Below are 11,197 nucleotides of genomic sequence, written 5' to 3' on the forward strand. Positions count from 1 at the left end.
AAAAATTTAAAAATGTATCATCAGAGAGAGGAGTTCTTTGAATTTTGAAGCAAACGTGTGAAAATAAATATTTATAATCAAGAAAGTCTTTTTTTAATTGTCGGGGCAACTAGCAAGTACAGCACTCAGACACAATTAAGTCCATTGTACTGCACTCGGATTCCCTTTTAATTCTCTATCCGACCTTCGAACAATTCTGAGCAGATAATGTGGTGACAAGGAGCCAAGGTGGTCGCTTCTTAACACATCAGTGCCAAAGACCTCAAGTCTGATTCAAGCGAAGGCCGGGCAGACGCGCCGTCTCATCCTCCTCTTCACAAGCTGGGCAGAGTTCACCTTCTGAGATGTCTACCTTTTCCATGTGCTTCGCCCATAGAAAGGGGCCCGTTATCAGTCCTACCAGCTGCCTACAGTCCCTTCTGCTTAATGGCAGGAGGATCTACGACAGTCGATCGTACATGCTCCCTTTTGGGTTGAAGTGACCCATTTGCTAACTGTGGCTTTGATGGCTGTGTGGAGTGGAGAACAGGCTCTGAGGCCAACTCCTAGATTCCTAGCTAAAGAATCAGAAATCCGGAACATGGGGGTATCGCGGGTAACGACCGATACCCCCATGTCCCGGACCTATGTTAGCATCAAGATATTATGTCTACCGACATAGTTCAGTATGGATTTACAGGACTCAAGTACCCTTGAAGAGGTTGGAGGGCTGTCTAAGGTCATGAGCACAGCTTAGCTGTCGCTGCAGACACATAAAGATCTGCCTCTCCGCCTGTTTTCAACAACAAAGCTCATCTCTTGAAACACATATGCGTGCATTCCATGGGCGAAGTGTAGTTTTGTCCCGCTTAATTCCACATAGACACCAGATCCGGAACAGTGCTTGGTCTTGAAGCCATCCGTGAAAATGCGAAAACAGTGTTTGCTGGGCTCATTTTCAGAGTTTGATCACAATTGAGCCTCTGGCATCATCAAGAGATACAGTGCTCTCTTGTCAGTATGACTCTGGATGGCATGGAGTCAAGCGGCATGCCATCTCTGTTGTCTAATACCGGACAAGGGTCGTACCAATTCCAATTGTGTTTCATCCCTGCAGATGGCCTTCAAAGCCTCTTCTTGGATGAAAAAATCTAGTGATGGTAGACTTACCAGAGCATCTATTACCGGGCCTAAAGTAGTCGAAAAAGCTCCGGTGCAACAAATGGCCACAGTGCGTTATAGTCCTTTAAGTTTTTAGGTAGTCCCACGACCTTTACTAATAAAAAAAAATTCCTTTAATAGCAATAAACCTTTGCGTGCGTTTGAACCAATTTTCAAAGCACTTTTCCAACTTCGATTGAGGTAACTACAAATGCAGTGATTTGAACGCATCATTCGTTTCTTCAATCCACGAAAAATGTAATTTTTCTCCTGAGGGGATATGAATAAATTCTTCTTCTTGATTGGCACGATAACTGCTAACGCGATTTTGGCCGAGTTTGACAAAGTGCACCAGTTGTTTCTTTCCCTAAGCGAAGCCAGCTGGAAACACTAAGTGAAGCCAAGTCCTTCTCTACTTGATCTTTCCAACGCAGCGGCGGGAAGTCATCTTCTTCTTCCTCTGCTGCCACCAACTGGTACCGAATCAAATACTTTCAGAGCCGGAGCGTTTGTTACCATTCGAACGACATGACCCAGCCAAGGTAGCGGCTAGATCTGTATTCGCTGCGCTTTGTCTATGTCATCGTAAAGCTCATACAGATCATTGTTCCATCGCCTGCGATACTCGCCGTTGCCATCGCGCAAAGGTCCAAAAATCTTCCGCAGAATCTTCCTTTCAAACAGTCCAAGAGACGCCTCTTCGGATATTGTATATAAATAAATTACTCGAAGACAAATCAGCCTTACAATATATTAATTCGATGTTTTTAATACTCGAAACGAATTCACTTGTTTGAGCCGATGTTTGAGAGCTTGCGCTGTCACGATAATTCGGCTTTTGCATTTGGTTTCCCTCAGTTTTCCAAAAATTTTTATCAAGCAAGACGCCAAAACCATTCAGAATTGATTGTTCTGCTTCGCTGTTGTTGTTGTTGCTGTAGCAGTTCATCAAGCCCTGCCCTAACAGACAGAGCCTTCCGGCAGGGATTGAAGCGAGCAGCAGCAGCAATGATCACTTTGCGGAATGCGCGTTCACCAATGCGCACATCAGTTGCATTGGAAAGAGCGCGAAGATATCCTCAGTGAACTCCGCGAAGCCGACCCAATTAGCTTTATTCAAGTTAATATAGGAGCGGGATTTGCAGAAATAAAATCGGCAGGTTTAAAACCGATACGGTGGGCACATTATTAATATAAGAGGTAATAGCATAGGTCGCCAATAATGCTACAAGTCAGACCAGTGCTAGCAATTATTAGATCAGGCGAGCTGCTGCAATTACCAGAAATCGTGGTACACGTTGAAGATATGGCAACAATCTCAGGGTGACATCCGAGCAGCAGGGGACAGAAGGTATATAAATATTAAATATTTTGAGCTCGACATCGCTTGACCGGACAGCTATTCCTTGACATTCTAAGGTGTTGTCCCTGTGGTCGAAGTCTGCATCGATAAGACGATATTGCACAGTAGGGTGGGCTACAAACGTAAGGAATCCACCACTCGCATGTGATTCTCATGGTGCACATTGTAGCTTTATCTGGTAATCAGAAGGAACTACCGTACAATTTTGTTTCTCGGACTGCAGCTATCAAAATTTCGTGTCGGTTCATAAAATCGGCTATCTCGTAAATCTTGCTCGAAAATCCGTTGCAATTATAGTAGCTTAAAATTCGTTGGAATAAGGTTGAAAGGCGCTTAGATTCTCTGTATTAGTCCTGTTGGATTACCGCTGTTATTGTTGTGGCCTGACGTTGGGAAGCTATCGCGCCAAACGAGGCGATTGCGGGTGCATAGCTCTACAACAGGAGGCAACATAGTCACTTGTCCAATATCAAGCGGCGCGCAGGCCAGAGTATCTCCGCAGATGACACCAGCTGTTACAAGAATTACCCTTGACTGATATCAGGTTCCAAGGTACTCCGGTCTGGCACACGGAACGACCTGTGTGGGGGACCAAGGGCTTCTGATTGGCCTTCACGTGAAAATTAGAGCGATAATTGGGTAAACAGTGAAGTTCAGAAAGAAGGAGTGATGTTGCTCAGTTAAACTCCGAGAAAACGTAGAGGTGGTGCTAAGTAGAGGCGCATTACGTGAAATAGAGACCGTGAAGGCTGAGGGCGCTTGATTACGGCAGAAACATTTTACCACAAACCGTGTGAGACAACCCCTATGTGTCTTAAAGCTTCGCTAGATTTTCAGATGACACATCCCATTGCACTGATTACATCTAACCGAAGTAGAGTTTGGGTGGAGCCGTCTTTGGCATATGCAGTAGAAATAAACTCAAGGATTAGGGCCCAGCAAACACAGTTTTCGCATTTTACGGATGACTACAGGACTGAGCATGATTCCGGTTCCGGTACGTGGCATCCAGCAGAACAAAGCTACACTTTGCTCGTGGAATGGGCGCATCTGTGTTTTAAGCGAAAATGTATGCTGTTCAAAAAGCGATGAACTTTGTTAAGGAAAACAAATAGAGAGGCAGATCTCAGAGACATACAGATCTGCGTCTCTATTTGTTTTCCAAAACAAAGTTCATCGCTTTTTGAACAGCATACATCTTCGCTTGAAACAAGCTACGTTCAAGTCTTTAGACAGCCTTTCAACCATTTCAAGGGTAGTTGAGTCCTGTAAATCCCGGATGAATTAAGGCGGTAGACGTAATATCCTGATGCTAACATGATTCTCTGGACACATGGCCCAAAGCTCGTTTTGCCACTCTTTCTGCAGCCATCAAAGCCACAGTTAGCAAATGAGTTACTTCAACCCACCAGCGAGCTTGGCAGGTGGGCGAAGTACATGGAAAAGGTAGGAATCTCAGGCAGTTACTCTGCCCAGCACGTGGAGAGGAGGATGAGACGGCGGACCACTTTATGTGCGTCTGCCCGGTCTTCGCTCGAATCAGACTTGAGGTCTTTAGTACTGATGTGTTAAGAAGCGACCAGGAATCTCCTTGGAACCACAATAGCTACTCAGATTTCTTCGGAGGTCAGGTGGATTTAAAGAAAATTAAAAAGGGAATCCGAGTGCAGTACAATGGACTTAAGTTGTCGGAGTGCTGTACTTGCTAGTCTGTCCCGACAAAAACAATCCAAACATGCAACTTACCTACTGAGGTTATCAAAGAAAAAAGGGCATACGGCTTCTCACGTGCATAATACTCGTAAAGAAACGCTGAACTATTGACCATAAATTCTAAAACGCGATTCATAGCTGGGCAGTGTGGGCCCAGTATCGCTAACTTACTTACCTAAATTTAGAGAGACATACCTTAATTTTAGCACAAAATAAATCTAATCTGCCCACCGCAGTGTGTCTCAGAGGCAGGTCTTTTGAAGGGCAAATCGTCTAGCCAAACCTGACGGAACTGTTGAATGCATTTTTTGCTATTTAAAATGATCCTAAAAAGCATACTGCATGTAACTATCATATATAATATACGTATATGTGTATGTATATGTGCGCATTACCCTTCCACCTTTTGTCGTCTGCTTTCATAATTCCTTTAAACTTTTTACCCACCTAAAGCAGCTTTGCTCTCCAGCTCTCGTGCATTATTTCCCTTCACTAGCAGTTCCAATGCCATTTATGTGCCGACGCTTCTGCCTCCTGCTCTCAAGCGCTGCGTTGCCTTTTGCTCTCCACTCATTTCATAATTCCGAAGCGCTTTAATATTTAATGTCTCCTAAAAGCCTGTACTGGCATTACTTTTACTTGCTGACAAATTCCAAAGTTGCAATGATAAATCTTTTTGCAAAAATGGCAGTAAGGCATTTTGCGATTTGTTTGCGGAGATTTGCATTTATAATGACGAGACGACTTACATACACACATATTTATGTATGTATCGAAGTTGGGCATTATTCAAATGAATAATTTTTCAGATAATTATTCAAATAAAATATTATCCGCGGTATAAAAACTCGCACGATTCATGATTTAATACGCTATTTTAAATAATTTTTAAAAACTGATATTTAAAACACTAATTCATACAACGTTTTCTCCTGGCCAAATTGTTAAACAACGTACTTAATGTCAATGAACAGATGTATTAAATAAACGGGGGAAAAACAACTTTTATTTTCATTGGGCCTCTTATTTCCGCCAAGACTTAGTAAGTGGCGAATACATGAAGCAACTGGTACAAATGCACATACAGGGTACAGCACTCTAAGTGTAACCAACTTCAGACCGCAGCTGATGCACGGGTATTGGTTACAAGCGAGAGAAAGCGGAAAAAGAAAATCAGGAATGGATTTCAAAGGTAATCTCGTGATTGCCTCATATTTGGCTGAAAAATCACAACCAACGATTGTTCATGAGCTCGAGCACCTTAAAGTCAATAAAGTTTTTGTTTGTCACACCATTACTCGTTACAATTACACTGGTGCATCGCGAAACGTCATGAGGGTGGTCAGACTACAACGTCACGTGAAATGATTCAAAAAGTGAAGAAGCGACTTGAGCGAAATCCCCAACGAAGTGCCAATCAAACGGCGAAAGAACAGAAAATATTTGACCGTCGCATCAGCCGCATAATGAAAAATAATCTTAAAGTCAAACCTTACAAGATCCAAAGGGCGCGAGATCTCTCACCGAAGCAGCAACAAGTCAGACTTGAAAGAGCGAAGGAGCTGCTTCGCTTGGACGAAAGCGGTAAATTTCCGACCAGTCAATTTTGACCGACCGTTTATACGAGAATTTGAGTACATATTCTGATTTTCCACCAGGAGACAGGTTTGGGCCGCTGTAACCACAGATGTGCGCTCTCCAATCGTTTTCATCGAGCCTGGCGTCAAGGTAAATGCAAATGAAATATTAGCGGGAAAGTATTCTGGAGGTTATTTTGAAGCAGACAAAGTTGGGCAGACAAACATTTTGGCGGCAGACCATGGACGTTTCATCAGGACTCGGCACCGTCTCTCAAAGCTCGAGTGAACGAAGAATGGCTAAAAAACAACGTTCCGAACTTCATAACATCCACACAATGGCTCTCAAATTCACCAGACGCGAATCCGATGGATTATTTTCTTTGGGCCCTTTTGGAGAGCGAGGTCCGAACTAAAAGATTTACCAGTCTCGAGGCGCTGAAAAAAGCCATTGCCCGCGAGTGAGCCAATATACTTGCAAGTCACATTCTAGCAGCTTGCGATTCATTCCTGGACCGTCTCAAGACCATAGTCAAGGCAAAAGGTGGTCATGTCGAGCAAAAGTAAATTGGTTCTTAATTTTGTATTATTTTCACACATTTTTTTCTTTGAATTGAGTAAAAGTAATTTTCCAAACTAAATTTATGGCCCTCTTAATTGGTTGCACTTCGAGTGCCGGACCCTGTAGGGGTGCGTTTGACACTTTTTTGTTTTTGTAAATCAACGAAAGTGTCTTAGCGCCAAGAACGAAGCGCCTCGATGGCAGCCTCGGCAATTAAATCGGTAATTAGCAAAATAACAATCAGCTGTTAGCATTTGGCATTTGCTGGTCCGGCGCGAGGTTTAAGTTTAAAATATGAAGTTAATTGAAAGAAAAGAAGAAACAAAGGGACTAGGTTATTTTTACAGCCAAAATTTTGATATTTCATGGATATTTTTTTACGGTGAAAGAAGCGGCTAATTCACAGCTTCACAACAATTCAGCTTGTTCGAAAGAGTATCACCAAACTAACAGAAATAAGTCACAAAATTCATTCATAACAAAATGCATTTGCCGCTCTTCCAACTAAGAAACCGACAAAGTAAGGAAATTTGTGTTAGTACACCTATTGATTCTCAGTTGATTGGTTTCTGTTTACAAGAGCTGGTATTACTAATCTAAATACAAGTATATAAGGGTGCATACTGTAGTTGAGGGCATGCATATATGTGGCTATAACTTCCCAAACCCATCTTTTTTTTTTTTGGATCTTTTTCAGATAAGGCATTGAGGGCCGCAACTTAACTCAAGAAATGAAGAGGCATGCAGTTAGCGTCGCTAGTAGTGCAAATCACACCCATTTATAAATCTCTAATTTTCTTTGGTGGCCATTCTAAGGTCGAATGTGCAATGTTGTATGCGTCCTTTCTAATCGTGTGGCCGAACCACCCATATTTCTTGCGCTTAATGTAGTTATCTATGTCTTTTTGCATAATGATTTCCTATAGCTTTAAAATCGTTCGTCGGCAGTAAATTCTCATTTATCCATTATTCGATTGACGAAACATTGTTTCTTGTGTATAATGGTTTTTGTGGTGTGCCACGTCTCGCTACAGTAAAGGAACACTGCTTTTACACAAGCGTTAAAAAATTTAAATTTTGCGGGGTATTTCCATACTCTTGAAAGAGAACCGTAAGCTCGCTTAGCCTTGCTTAAGGGGTCACATACGTCCAGCAGCGCCAAAAATGCGCTAAAAGAAAAACTGTTTTGAGAAGGGATGACAATAGAAATAAATATAAGAAATGTTATATATTGTTTATTAGTACTTAAACTTTATAAAAAAATGTATTTTAATTTTTCTTTACAAAAAAATAATATAAAAAAATCACGTAACCCAAAGTACAATGAAAAACAGTTGCTCCACGATCTGCTTCATTTCTCCTTGAAATGTTGATGGATCTGTAAAAAGTAAAAAAATTCTTCTAAAATAAAGTTGTAGTTATAGTTTGTCGAGTTATAGTCTGTAAGGCATTTAAAAAAAGTAAGCGTTTTTCGTCATAAATGTCACAATTTAATTATGTTTATAAAATTGTATAATAAAAATATCAAAACTGAAATCTATAGAGAAAATACTTTCGAATGTTTAAAGAAAACAACCGCATCAAAAAATATTACAAACTATACGAGGCGTCATGCAGACCGTGCCGGAAAAAGTAGTTTCGAGGAAAATGAGTTTAAAGTTTGTGGTACAAGAGCGCGCGGTCCGCTCGCTATCTACATATGTATGCAAAACATCGATTTATCGCATTTTTATTCGCCCTGAATACCGGGAAGGAGGAAGCTGGCGCTTATGGTATGATAATGCAACATATCATCGATTCACTCATGTGACTGATTCTTTGACTAGAAATCGCTTTTTAACCATCAATCATTCACCGTATTCGCCTGTTATGGCTCCCTGTGACGTCTACCTATTCGGCAAATTGCATTTATCCGTTAAAGGAAAACGTTTTGCGTCCGTAGAGGCCATCCTTGTACCGACATCCTGAAGGACATTCCGGATTCCCGTCAATGACCTGAAGCACTCTTTCGAAAAGCTTTTAGATAGCGCAAAATAGTGTATCGAAGCCAGAGGGAACTATTTTGAATAAATAAACTCGAAGTTATCAGCGCAAAGCTGTAGTCGTTTCTATTTTAGCTCAGTCTTTTTTATTTTGGACTTCACCTTGTACATATTTTCTTTCCAGTTCACCTCAGTCCACACTTCTATCAACACCCGTTCGTTTCCAGTGTACTTAATTAGTCACGGTCAATTGCTTAAGCCGTTAATTCCTTAATCGACAACTGAAAATGACGTAGATAATCGTTTTGCACTTAAACTTTTGATGGGTTTCTCCATGGCCAGTCAATCCATGTATATTCATAATATTTCAAGAGAGCCATAATCGATAATCGACTTGTAGATTCTACGCATGGATTCGAAACGGTGATATTATTTTAAAGTGCTAAAGTGCACTTAAAAAAAAAATTGGAATTTAATTAGAAAGCTTCCGAGTTAAAGAATCAAAGTCTTCTAAACTAAATTCCAATATTCGATACCCTGAACATATAAAGCACCAGCCTTGAAAATCTTTAAACCAGATAGATTCTTTGTGAGAAAATTGAGAAAATGAATCAAACTAAAGGGCACTTAAAAGTTAGCTATAGGTTATCGGTTAAGCCCTAATTGTTTAATAAATCATACAAATGCGTAAAGAAGTGTTTGAGTTCGGGCGTAAATCAACATATAAAATGGAAGTAATCTTGCTTGGAGTTAGGCTAGATTATGTTATACTGGCTGGCCGAAGACACGCAGAGACCATTTTGGCCCATAGCGATACCAGCTCAGAGTCCTATTTAGCGAAAATATGCATCACTCAAGATGCGCGTACTGTTCGCGATAGATTCAGTTCAGGGATAAATTCTAGCCTTTCAAAGCTGTAACCACCCAGATAGCATAGTCTAGTTTTCGAGAGAGCCGGACAGTAGCATAAAAGTTGCTCCAAGGTTTCTCTTGTACCCGGCTCATTACATTTCCTGCAGACGTCGTTAGTGGTTAAACTTAGCGTGTAAGTCTGTCCTGCAGTTAAACAGTGCCCTGTTAGTATACTAACTAAAGTTGTACAGTTCCTTCTATCGAACGATATAATCGATTTAGTATACTTGTCATCATACGCGTGTTTACACATGATCTTGGCAACTTTGCAATTGGTTAGGCTAAGCCATCTGCCTTTTGCCTTTCTTAGCATGCGTTCCTCTAGTCCTTTTTGAATTGTGCGCAGGGTATCTGATTTATTTGATCACCTGCAAGTTAGCTATTCCATCCACTGTCTCGTTTCCATCTTTGCCTTTATGCTCAGGAACCCAATAAACACAAAGCCTGCGGTTACGAGCGAACTTGTTGATTGCTTTCTTGCTTTCAAGGACATTTTTGGATTATACACAACATGATTTTATCGCTTTTATAGCCACTTGGCTATCCACGTAAAATTTTATTGCTCAGTTAATTGTTGCGTCTCTACATACAAGCTCTGCTGCTTTCTTTACAGTAAATATCTCAGCTTGAAACAATAGTTATAATGCTTAAATGCCTCATTGATGCTTAATTCCGCACAATATGTGCCAGCACCAAGCCACCCTTCCCGTTCTGATCCATCATTGAATATATTGATGGTGTTACTTCTCGGAACCAAGCCTTTAGACTATGCACCGTCTTCAATAATGGCCTATAGTCTGAATTGACTGTGGCATTCCTAGTCATTGAGCTATGCGCGAAGATTCTAGAGGTAAGCTGTTCGGTTGCTTGTAGTCTCACAGCTGAGTTTGCAGCCCGATTTTCTGCATAGAGATCAATCGGTGTTAGATTGAGGATAGTCTCGAGAGCTCCCGTTGGATTTCATTTCATAGCTCCCGTAATGCAAAGCGCGGCGAGTCGTTAAACTTTTACCAATGGCCTGAGATATGTTTTCTTCCTCACCGCCTTCCACCACACCAGTATGCCATATAGTAGTATAAGTCTAACAATTGCAGTGTATCACCAATGCATAAGAGTGGGTGATAGCCCCCATATGCTTCCAAGCATCCTTTTACATGCGTATAAAGCATTCGTGGCCTTCTTCGTGGCCTCACCTCAACATTGGATTTCCACGTCAATTTATTGTCCACTATTACTCCTAGGTACTTGGTGCAGGGTTAGTGAGGCGTCGTCGAGTGAGGGTAATGTCCATGCGGGAACTTTGTACTTCTTTGTAAAAAGTAGTAAGTCCGTTTTTTCAGCATTGACGCTCAGGCCAGCATTGCTGGCCTAGTTGTGTATTGTTTTAAGAGCGTCGCTCATTAGAGCGCTTAGCATAGATAGGCATCTTCCTGTAATAACTGTAACCTGCAATGCCATCTGCATATACAATCAGTTTTGGAGCTCTACCTTCAAATTGAGTGAGTATTTAGTTTACGACTAGCAACGAGAGAAGTGGCGATAAGACACCGACCTTGAGGAGTCCCTCTGCGTGCTTCCCTCGTTGAAATAGTCTCATTCCATTCCGCCACAAACCTTCTGCAATTCAAGAGTTGCTTGGGGTTAAGTACAGCATCGTCTTTCTAAGATCATTCAACTCGTTAAACCACTTTAATTTTAAAAAAAATGTTACAAAAAAATAACGAATGAAATGAAAAATATATTTATTCCACTTTACTACCAATATTTTGAAGAGTACAAAAAAAATTTTAAATTCATTTAAAACATGCCAGTTGTCAACCTTCGATGCCAGCCCGTGATACCAATCCTTTTTAACGACGAGTTACAGATTACGTTATATATGGAACAGATTACCTGATCAGACATCTAATTTGAGGTGCTCTTCCAAACAGCTATTTCTCACAGTGTT

The sequence above is a fragment of the Anastrepha ludens genome, chromosome 2 (genome assembly GCF_028408465.1).
Source record: "Anastrepha ludens isolate Willacy chromosome 2, idAnaLude1.1, whole genome shotgun sequence".
In the NCBI taxonomy this organism is placed as follows: domain Eukaryota; kingdom Metazoa; phylum Arthropoda; class Insecta; order Diptera; family Tephritidae; genus Anastrepha; species Anastrepha ludens.